An 11,073-nucleotide genomic window follows, 5' to 3' on the forward strand; every position below is an offset into this window, starting at 1 on the left:
AGAACTTGATTTAAATTACTTTGAAGTTACTGAATGTTGAAATTGTGAATTATTAATGAAATGAAGATAGTCAATTGTTTTGTAATGGAATTCAACTGAAAGCCAGTGTATGGAATTATACCGTCCCAAGTATTCTGTGAACCCTTACAGTAATTCACTTTGAATGGCGTGGTTCCTCATTGCCTAAGTAGATGGGAGTAGGAAGTAGGGGCCTGGGTTTTTTCCTAGGGCAGGAGGAGACCTGCAGGTCTGTATTGTATTACTCAAAGAGTGGGTTTGTGCGATCAAACTGTGAGTGTGTATGTTTAGATGTCAAGTCCATCCTGCTTGCCACTAGGCTGGGAATTTGGAAGTGCTATAAATTCTGTGCGCTCTTAAATGTTACTGGGCTGTGAGCCTCCCACTTCGTGATACAATCAGTGCATTACTTAAATGTCAAATTTAAATCAGTTCAAAACTTCTGTAAGTGAGCAGGTAAAAATGTAAAAATCTAGCTGCGGGCAAAATTACCTTACATGCTTGTTGGTTTATTCTTTCAGAATCCATACTTTAGAAAATGCTCTTTATAAATGTTTCCATCAGTCACAGGAACAGTAGCTATTTCTACTTTATCACTGGATACTTCCGAATGTGGGATCCACATTCTTTCAATTTTGTTGCACAATTGGTTTTAACTACCGTATCCTAAAGCAATTGCACAAACAAGTAGCTACTGCTCCTGCTAGCTTGTGTTAGTTTGCATACGGTGAAGTAGATGCACGACTTGTGTATGTATAGATAAGGCAACAATTTTCTGTGTATTATGGGGACTAGCAAAATCTACATCACAAATTTTGACACATTACAGCTGAAGGAAGAGGAGCAGCGTACAAGACAAGATACGTTCTTCAAGGAAAGATGCTTGTCCGGCAGTTTGCTTCATGTGATTGAACTGAGCCTGTAAGGATTCATGGATAAAATGAACAGGAATAGATCTGAATAAAGCAAATCTGCATACATGGTAACCAGTAGCTCTTTTACTTTTTTTATGTTGCTTAACTGTTTTATTTGAGGGAAACCTGTGTGATTTAAACCTTATAGCTTTTGCAACTTCATTACTGGTTATATACATTTGGCAATTATAATGTGCGAGCAATTGGAAAAAGTCAAGTAAATGCTTGTTTTTATAGTAGTTTGTTCATGTTAAAATGTTCATATGATAATGTCTGTATACAGCACCACTTTGATTACAGTAGATGTAGTGTTGTAATAAACTGTTTAATGGGGCTGATGTGTAAAGCTGTTCAAGTTATTTGATGTTTACACCTCAGGGAAAGTCTTGTGTTCAGCAATATTTAAAGATAATGTTACAATGAAAACATTGATGCTGTCTTTAAAAACATCGCAATAGTTCTTGCATATGCCTCAACCTAATCTTGCATTCAGTGAGTTGAACTTACTAATGTTGCTCTCACACGCTCAATTTTGATACGAAGGCAGGTGGTTACAAAAACCTCTAATGCTATTTTGCTTTCTAGCAGTGTTTACCTGGGTGGCTTGTGAACTTGCTCACTGACATATAAAACTGTAAAAACTGCAGTTCTTTGTGTTCTCTTGCTTTGAGGAAGGTGCTCCCACATCACTGATGGGGAGCACGCTGAAAATGTGTCTTTCACACGGTCTTGATCCTGGTCGACGCTGCCGTTCATATTAAACTGTTTGCATGGTCTTAAACCCGTTCACATTGAGGGGTGCAAAGGTTAGCTGTTTAAAAAACAAAACAATAATCCTGCAGTTGTTTACAGTTTTATAGAGCTAGTGCTTATGTGTTTCTCCCTTCCCTCCGCCCCCGAGGCCGCAGGTCTGTACATAGCTGTATATTAGATGTGACAGGAGGAAGCAGATGTTTCCATTTTTCAGACTTTATGGGTTTGATACTTTTTTAATGCTTTGGGGTTTATCCGAACGTGCATATAGAAGAGAAGGTACGCCTGTATGTCCGTGTTCCACTGTGGGCAATACTGAAGTATCTTTGCAAAAAGCGGCGCTAATTAAATCCGTCAAATGAGGTTTTGTACATTTCCTTAAAAACAGTTTGCTGGAGCTTAGCGTGGAAGCTGAATTCCAGTTACAAGAAATTGTTTTAAATTTCAGTAAGCACAAATGAATGGAAAGATTCATTTAATTTGGAAAAACTCCGTTTCTGGAGGCCTTGCACAGAGGCTCATTCTTTGTCTGTTGCGAATCATTGTGTAATGGATTTATTCTTAGTTTTCACTGATTCACATAGCTGCACTCTGTGCTTTAAGTTCTGTTTCAAGACCTCAGATGGCTTTAAGAGGCAACTCTTAGACAGCTCTTTGTTTCTTTTTTTACCGATTTTTCTTTCTCGGAAGGTTTTGCAGCAGACCTAAAATCTGTTCTCCTGTTCAGGAAAGCACTTCAATCCACTTGGTTTTCCAGAGCATTTGCTTACATTCTGCCAATTTCCAGGAATGTAAACATATGCTCTAAGTTAATCTGTGCAGAGTGAGTGATTTTGATGCTTTGCTGAGTCGGGACCAGTAGCGTGTACTACTGCAGAGGCTTTGCTTAAGTCTGAAATGCTCTCATATTTTTATCACCGACCCTTGGCCGGATTTTCTGCAGCCAGGTTGATGCTGTTGGACTGGGCTGCAAGCTTCAGACCCCCTCCCCTTTTTTTCCTTAAATTGTGTACCTCAAATCCTCATGGTGGGATCGCTGGTGTTAATCAAACTATTTGCTACTGAGAAGATATTTGCAATGTTTGTTTAAACCTGTTTCCAAATGAAAGCTGCCTTTTAAAATTTTGTAAACTGAAAGTTGTATCTAATGAGTCACGACTCATTTCCTGCTTTTTATGAATAGGTGTTGGTTACAAACAATACTGTTGTAATTTTATTTTTTACTTCAAAACATTGTTTACTGCTGTGTGTAATAAGTTTAAGGAAGGAATAACCTGTCTGTAGCTGTACCTCATGCTGGAGAGGCAGCAGGTAAGTAACGTTCCATTGCAGAGCTATATTATAACTCGAAATAAAAAATCAAAAGCATCTTATGCAGGAATTGATATTTTACTCCTCACTGAAATAGATATAAGGATACCTTTGCTCTTCTACAGAGCGTAGCTTCTTGTGCAGATTTCTGTTGCTGGCAATGGAAATAGCAGGGGGGAAAAAAAAAGCAGGAAGAAAACAACACAGGTTAAACTGAGTGTGTTGTGGCTTAGAAGAAGAGGTCCCCGCATGAAGCCCCTTATTTCTGCGTGTTCTCTGAGTACTTAGTTTGAACTGACAGGCACAACGTATCACTATTTAGATGGAACTCTTGCTACTGTGAGTTTTGTTAATTTTTTTTTTTAAATGAAACAAGAAATCTGTACAGAAAAAGATCCAAAGACCCTGATAGACACCAAAAAGGAATATGTCTGATGCACATCATGTGTAAGTGAATCCGTACTGCAGTTGTACCAGGTGTTGGTCTATTCCATGTGGCTGGCGGCTTCCTGTGTGTGCTCGGGAAGCGGCAGTTGGGCGCTGCGCTGCCTGCTGATGGTGCCATGGTGGCTCCTGCTGCCTTCTTTGATATTCGCTCTGTTGTATTTCATCTTCCTCTCGATCTGATAAGAGGATAAAGCAGTCTGTGAGGAAACACTTGATATTTCTTCTGAACGGTGTTTTTATAAGCAATGTTGAGAATGGGATACGCTGTGTGTCCTTTGTTCTGGGAGACAAAGCCCACAGCAGGAGGTGGTTGGGGTGGTGGCATCTCAGTGACAGAAGAGTTTTTTTGCCTGTTTTTTCTGTTTGCTTTTTGTTTTTGTAAGTAAGGTTTCCTTTTTTCTTAGTAAAATTTCTACTAGACTGTGTGTTTCGACAGGTCAGAAACATTTCTTCAAAAGAAGAACGTACGATTTTGGAAATTGTACAGCCCTTTTCTTTCATTCCCTTTTTGCTTTCTGTGCCAATGCCTTTGGTTCTGATTGCATTATGAAAAATGTTTGCCAGAACTTGAGGTTTTTATTTATAGTGTGGTTAAAAGCTTGGATAGTTGTTCTTACACAAGATACCTTATTAAGTTTAGGCCAGCTTGATGCTTTAGTGCTTTATTTTTTCCCTTCTAAGTAGTGAGCAATCTGTTTTTTTCCTTTTGAAACTGGTGAGGCTTAGATTTTTCTAATGGGACTTTTTTACCTGATGATCTAGTTGCATACCCAAATGCTTGTAAATGTTTTCCTAGTTAACATGTTGATAACTTCAGATTTACATGTTGTATATACTTGTCATCTGTGTTTCTAGTAAAAATATATGGCATTTATAGAAATATGTAATTCCCGATTTCCTTTTTTTATCTATATGCTCTGTGTGTACAGGTCTAACAGACTTCACTCCTATTTTTATTTATAGAATTTTATATGCAGTCTGTCATTGGTTTTTGTGTTGTAAGGATACAGCCTTAAATTTTGTAGGGCAGTGCTCAGTGAGGTGGGTTGTCAGTGGGTTCAAATGTAAAACGTGCACGTTTGGCTGCTGCCTTCCCAAGATCCAGGACACTAAACTGCTTCTGCACTGAGGTATAAATCACTCAAGATCCCAGGGAAGTACAGATCCACGTGATATCCTTAAAAAAGAATGAATACTTTCTAAAATATTTTGGCGTAGGAAACAAGCTGCATGGGTTTGGGATTTAAATTATTGTGGTAATGGAGTGCATAGGTTTTAAACACAGTTGCAGCGTGCTGATGAGTCACAGTGTTTATGCAGAAGTGATGCTGGTTGCAGCTGTTCACTGCACTGCCCTGCAGTGAGTGTTGCAGACAGGAGTGGGGTGCTCTGTGTCCCCACGCTGCCACGCAGCCACCTCCTGGAACACATCTCACCTGCTGGGTACTTCTCAAACCATCTTAGCTGTAGCAGATGAGTTGCTAACAGAGAAGTTCCTCAGTTGGATGTTCTCGTGGGAATTTTTTTTTTCCATGTTGGACGAAGTATGATAAAGCATCTCTATTTGTAAATTACGCACTTGTTAGTTCCGGAATCCTTTCTGTAGCCCCGGTTATTGCAGCAGATGTAGGCTCTGGTGTGGCCCATATCTGTGCTTAGATCTTTTAAAGCTTCTGACTTGATTGAAGTCTCTTGAAGATGGTAGACAGTGCTCACCTTTGATCCCAATGGAATTGAGCATTTCAGTTGTTAAAAAATATAAAAATAAACAAATTCCGTCTATTCGTACCATGTGATGTAATTTTACACCCCCAGTGCTGACATTTTGGAATATACTCAATAGACTTTGGCCTCACCTCTTGTATACTGTATTTTGTAATAGAAAATATTTTAAACTGTGCATATTATTATTACATTACGAAAGAGACGTTCTGTTGATCTTCAAATGTAAGAAAATGAGGAATGCGTGTGCTTTTATAAACGCAAGTGATTGCAAATCAGTGCAGGTGTCCTTAAAAAAAAAAAGATATAAAAAAGGACCAGGTGTTTTACAAGTGAAATACATTCCTATTTGGTAAACAGTTAAATTTTTATGAAGATTACCAGCACTGCTGACTTTCTAAACATAAGGCTGTATTGTCTTCCTGTATCACTGCATTTCCTCATTCCCATTTTGCACAAGGATGTCTGGGTAAACTATTCAAGAAATGGCTTTGAAATACAGCATGGGAGCTTGTCTGAGTTGGAATGCAGAGTTGCACTGCAAAATGTAAGGAAATGGATGTCTCTTGGAATGCCCAACTCCAAAGGATTTTATACGTGTATATAGTGAGCAGTTTCCAGATTTCAGCAGGCCAGAGTCTGCTGGATATTGCGTTGCCGGAGACCTGTATTTCTCAGCAAGGTAAGATGGTATCCTAGCAACTGCAGGTTTTAATACGTTTTCAGCAGAAGTACTTAGTTAATCTCTACCTTTAGGGATCGTTTCATCATTTTTAGATGTTATACTTGAAATATTGCATAACTTTTAGCTTTCATGGGTTCCTTTTTTTCAGCCTTTAGGAGACTGTTAAGCAATTTGCTGTCCAACTTTTGTGTTGGTCTTAAACTGCAATAGTAGTTTACCTTGTATTGAAGAAATAAAGACCATTTTTATATTAAAAAATACTTTTGCTTGTCTTCATTTCGACTTGCAGTGCTCATTATGTCAGTTCTGTCAGATATTCAGACATCAAAACTTAATGTGAGCTCAGTGGAGTTACAGCTGTAGGTTCAATGCAGTTATTATTTCTCAAACTAGAAATGATTTTGTTCACGCTAGCTGTGGTTTTCATCTGCTTGTCAGACGCTTTCTGCAGAGTTTAAGGTTAGTGAGAAGTGCATGCATTTACTGATAAGTCAACTTCTTATTTTTTTTAATTATTATTTGTAAATATATTGTTTTCCAGACTTCATAGCTTCTGAATCTGAAATACAGTCCAATTGGCATGAAAAAGCACAGCACTCTTCTTTTTGTTTAAACTTCATTTTGAATGAATGAAGTTAAGCAAGGGCCATGGGTCCATGAAATAGGGGCAACACATTCAGGAGAAGGTGAACCTGGATTTCTTTGGCTAGTGTTCTGAATCTTTAGTGAGGAAAGTAACCCCCACTTCCTTGAAAGGGCTTCAGCTTTAATGCTTTCAAACTGAAGGTGGCAGGTAACTTGGCCACTGGTTATTTACTGCATTGTGCCTCAGTTTCACAGTGAACCTGGCGTCTCCACTATTGAGCATGGACTGTAGCCTGGCTGCAGAGGCCAGAGGGTGAAGGTTGGGATGGGTGGAAGGAGTGCTGGGCTGTGGCTGGGGGGACTGTGAGGACTCCAAGCTGAGCTTGGGGTGGGGAGCACAGGGAAAAGTGGCGGTTACTATTTTGAAGTACCGTGTTGCAAACATCCACGAATATGTAGGGTGTGTAATCTTGAAAATTAACAGTGTGGGTTTGGTAATATGTGGATGAATTCACAGTGGAAGCATTCAAGGATTGGTCGTCTGACAACACCAGATCATGGAGCTCTGATCGGAAGCGGTACCAGAAGAATGAGGAAGGTGAGCAGTCTTAATATGTTTTCCCTCCACGTACAGCAGCCGGGGAAAGTAGCACCCGTTGAGCAGAGACAAGGAAATAAATAATTCAGCAGCATGTGCTAGAACTTCCTTCCTGAATTCTACCTGCAAGAACCTTGCTGATTGGCTTTTGGTGTCTTCTGCAGCTTCTGCTGCAGATGGCAAGGACCAAAGCCTGTGGTGAGCTGCAGGAAAAGATTCTGCTCGAGTCCAGGCTTCAGCAGGTCATTTTCCTTGCTTCTTCCCCCATTGCTATGCAGCAGAGTGGAACTGATGCTGCCTGTTGTTGCAGGCGGACTGGCCTCATAAAAAAAGAGCTAACTGTGTATACGCCATAGTCTGAAGGTGAAATGGGTTTTAAAAAACAAGCAAACACAAAGGCAAAACCACGTGGCCTATGAGAATAAAGCAGTTTTTGAACACGGTTTGTACTGACTGAGCCAAAAACATTGGTAGGATTTCTTAGGAGAGGGAGCAGAGAGGTACTTGTATGGGTTAGCAGGGAAATGTAGAGCAGTCACTTCCATGGGCTCTTGAGCTACAGTCAAAAGGACTCTTCTGGACTGCAGGAATTGGTGTGGTTGCAGTTGAGCTCTTGTGCAGATGCTTTGCTGCAGACTTTGCAGCATAGACAGTGGAACAGTAGAAGTCCCCATGGTGTCTGTGCAAACTGAACTAGTTTCACCCAGAGCCACTGAGCGCTCCACTAGGCTTCATTTCTTTGCCAACAGAGGAATGTTAGTGATCTGGGAAAGGTTTTTTAATATTCATCTCCACGTGAAATTGAAAGCAATGTAAGAACTATCTGGGAGAGCAGTACTCGAGTAGGTAATGGAAAGTGAACTTCTTGGCTCCTGTTCTATTTAGGGAAGGGAGAAGCACTCAATTTGAAAGTGGTTTCATAGAGACGCAGTCTGCACGCATAGCACTTCCAACAGAGGGTTGGCATAGCTGAAAGCAGTTAAAACATGATACGCTCCTCATGACTTTCTGAATGCATTTGGGCTAACAATGCATTGCTCCAACCACAGTGAAAAAAATCAGAGTTGGTGCTTGTTTGTGTCATATGTGAGAGCTGCTGCTGTTCAGGAGTTTGCCAAGCAAGAGTTGAGGTGACTGACCGAAACATGTGAGAGGAGGCAAGTTTAGCAGTGGCATTGATCTACCCACTGGTTTTTCCTCTTAGGAGATCCGAAAGCGTTACTTTCAGAGCAGTGCTGACACTTTGAAGGAAGGAGAGCCCCTGGGTGCTCAGCCCCACAGAACACGGTAGAAAAGGTGCAGAGGCTCCCAGGCAGTGTGGCAGGCCCCTCCTGCCATCTAGGGGCGTGAACTAGCTTCTCTGCTTACAGCTCGGTTTGCCCCTGGAGAAGTGCATGTTTCTTCTTCGGTGGCTTTTGTTTGGCGTTTGGTTTTGAGATTTAGAGACAAGGGAAGCCTGAAAGAGGAGGAGTTGGGCAGTTTTTTTGTTTGTAAAGCCTGTACTTCAGATATCTATTCTGTGAGGGAGTGTAGTGAATTGGTCGATTTAAAATAGAGTTGCGAGGGACTGAAAGCTGAGTAGTTGAGAGGGTAACACGCTTAATGAGATCTTCTAAAACTACTGCTTCTAAACACTTGCTTGACTGATGAGGCCTTGGATAGATGAGCACTGTTGTTAAATCTGATTCACTTGCTTCTTCTATTCCACATCTATGCATTTGTTGCTTATCCCATATCTGTCATACCTGACAGTTGGCAGTTGCTTCTTTCCCCTTTTCCTGCTAAGTAAGCTTAGCAGGCTTTCTCCTGGCTTTGACACCCATGAAGTAGTTTTCTTGCCTTATATTCTGTGCATTATTTCAAGTATCTTTTAATTGTGCTGTTCTCAAGTGTGTGTCCTCCTACTCTTAGCATGAACGCTCTTAGAGTGAAAGAACCCAGGAAGAGAAAATGTTGGTTGCAGTTCTCTGATGAACACACCTCTGAATAATGGCCGAAGGTGGGTGGGTTACTCTGAGTTGCGTTTGCCTCTGAAAGCGAGGAGCTCTGCAGAGTTGCAGTTATTTTGCAACTGATGCTGAAACTGGTGCTTAAAACAGACTCCTTAGATTCCCTGGTACTCCTTTTCCCTCTTGACAGTCAGTTGTATTTCTGACAGGCAGACGGCCACCCTCACTGAAGGCTGGGCTCTGCTTAGAAATTATGTGGCTCTGCCTGGGTGTGTTACAGCTCTGCCCCAGTGAAAGGGGATTAAAACAGGGACCATTCATCCCAAACAGGATCCTTATTCATGGATCAAGCTGTAAAGGACTTGGGCTCCAACCTCAAAACGTTAATTGGAGTATGAATGTAATTAAAACTGCATTCTTGCATTCTTAAGTCATTTATCCTGGACTCTTTGCAGCATGTAGGTCCACAGCTCCCAATTTCTCAAAGACCACTAGTGTAGGAATAGTGAAAATGGGGACCCATTCAGAACAACCAACGGAGTGTTGCAGAAGAACTGATGGAAATAATGCATAAACTGTGTGTGGTGGATATATTTTTAAAATACATAAACTACTTTGAATGGAAAGGGTGAGACAAGGTCAGTGTTTTATTAGCAGCCATAAAACCAGATGAGCGAGTACCACTTTTCTCTACAAGAAAAACTATTTTGAGCTCTGTGTAAGTATAAACTCTCCATAACAGCTGAAGCTCTTTGCTGGCTGCCTGCCATCTCAGTTGGAGTACAGTACCACTTTCTTAGTGTTTCTCTCACAGCAGTAACAGGACAACGTTGCAGAAAAATCTTTTCCCGTCATGTGGGATCCCTGCTGTGCCTTCCTGATTTTGTGTTACTCCAACCGTTCCATTCATGATTTGGAAAACAAAACAAAACAATCCTTTTACTCAAAATGAATTTGGAAATAAAACATGTCTACGTTATCACCTCTTCCAGCATTTTAGTTTTTAATTGTGTCAATAACTGGCTTAGATTTTGAACTGAGAGGGCTTGGAGGTATTACCAAGGAACAAAGGAAAGCTTATATAAACTCAAGTATTTTATTTAGAAAATAAAAACAAAAAGGCCTTACCACCAAATTAAATTAATAGCCTGCTATAGCCAGCAGAAAGGATGGTGGCACGACACAGCCAGGTTTGTGCAACCCCCAGGTGTGGTTAACACACAGTGTCAGCCACCTCTTCCCCACTCCATTTGGTCTTTTTGGGGCTGGAAGAAGCGTGAGAGGGGATTCTCCCACACGGCCCACGTGAGATCAGCTCCTGGGAGATTATAGGTAATCCCCTTAAGAACAACAAAAACGTTCCCATCTCTTTTTAACTTGAAAAATTTGGCAAATTTAAAACCACAATTCTCAAATGAATGCGTAGCAGTTTTTTGTTTCTTGCATACCCGCGCTTATTGCAGCACTTGCATCTCCTATCACTCCTGTCTCTGGATAAGAGCTGCCAGTCTCCAGGTAATCCATAGCCCTGTCCTCCACTGCAGCAGCAAGCCTGTGTAACACAGTCCAACAATCCCATCTGCTTCCAGCCCTTTCCCTGTCATCTCATGATGCAGACTATTTTCATTCTGCTTTTGTTCTTGCAGTGGTTTTCCTCCACTGCTGGCACTATGCCACAACCTGCTTGTGGCTCTGAAAGCAACTGCTTTGGAAATGACAGCACTTGGTGCAATTTCCTTTATTTCAGAATGTGTTGAGCATGTGTTTGGTGACGGTTTTTCTAGTTATGCTGCTGCTTTTTTCCTTTTCATTTTACTAAGAGCGTCTCCATGCTGGTAATCCCAGTCAAACCTGTGGATGTTCAAACAATGGATCTATTAATGTAGGATTCTCACGGTGATCAAATCTTTATGTGAGGCTTAAAAACAAATGGAAGCTTATTTATTTTTCATTCTTCCACATCAGTCTTGTCTATGACAAGTTGCATCCAACATGGCAAATTAAAGGTGAAAGAGGCTGGTGGAGGAGGGTCTTCTAGCCTTACATTCTTCTTTGTAAGGCCAGAGGAAAATGCTGAGAGCTGTAGAATAC

The 11,073-nt window shown here is 40.9% G+C and overlaps 1 protein-coding gene across 4 annotated transcripts in view; it reads left to right on the plus strand.

Moving 5' to 3' along the window:
* CPSF6 (cleavage and polyadenylation specific factor 6) overlaps window positions 1-6,108 on the plus strand; it is a 29,147-nt gene extending 23,039 nt beyond the window's left edge. For all 4 annotated transcript variants that reach the window (XM_042815655.1, XM_042815657.1, XM_042815658.1 and 1 more), the window contains one exon: window positions 848-6,108. The gene's annotated coding sequence lies outside the window, so the exon portion shown is untranslated. The remainder of the gene's footprint in view (window positions 1-847) is intronic.
* Window positions 6,109-11,073: the final 4,965 nt, after the last annotated feature.

The sequence above is a fragment of the Centrocercus urophasianus genome, unplaced genomic scaffold (genome assembly GCF_019232065.1).
Source record: "Centrocercus urophasianus isolate 14NV4802_14NV808 unplaced genomic scaffold, USGS_Curo_1.0 seq_15, whole genome shotgun sequence".
Lineage (NCBI taxonomy): Eukaryota > Metazoa > Chordata > Aves > Galliformes > Phasianidae > Centrocercus > Centrocercus urophasianus.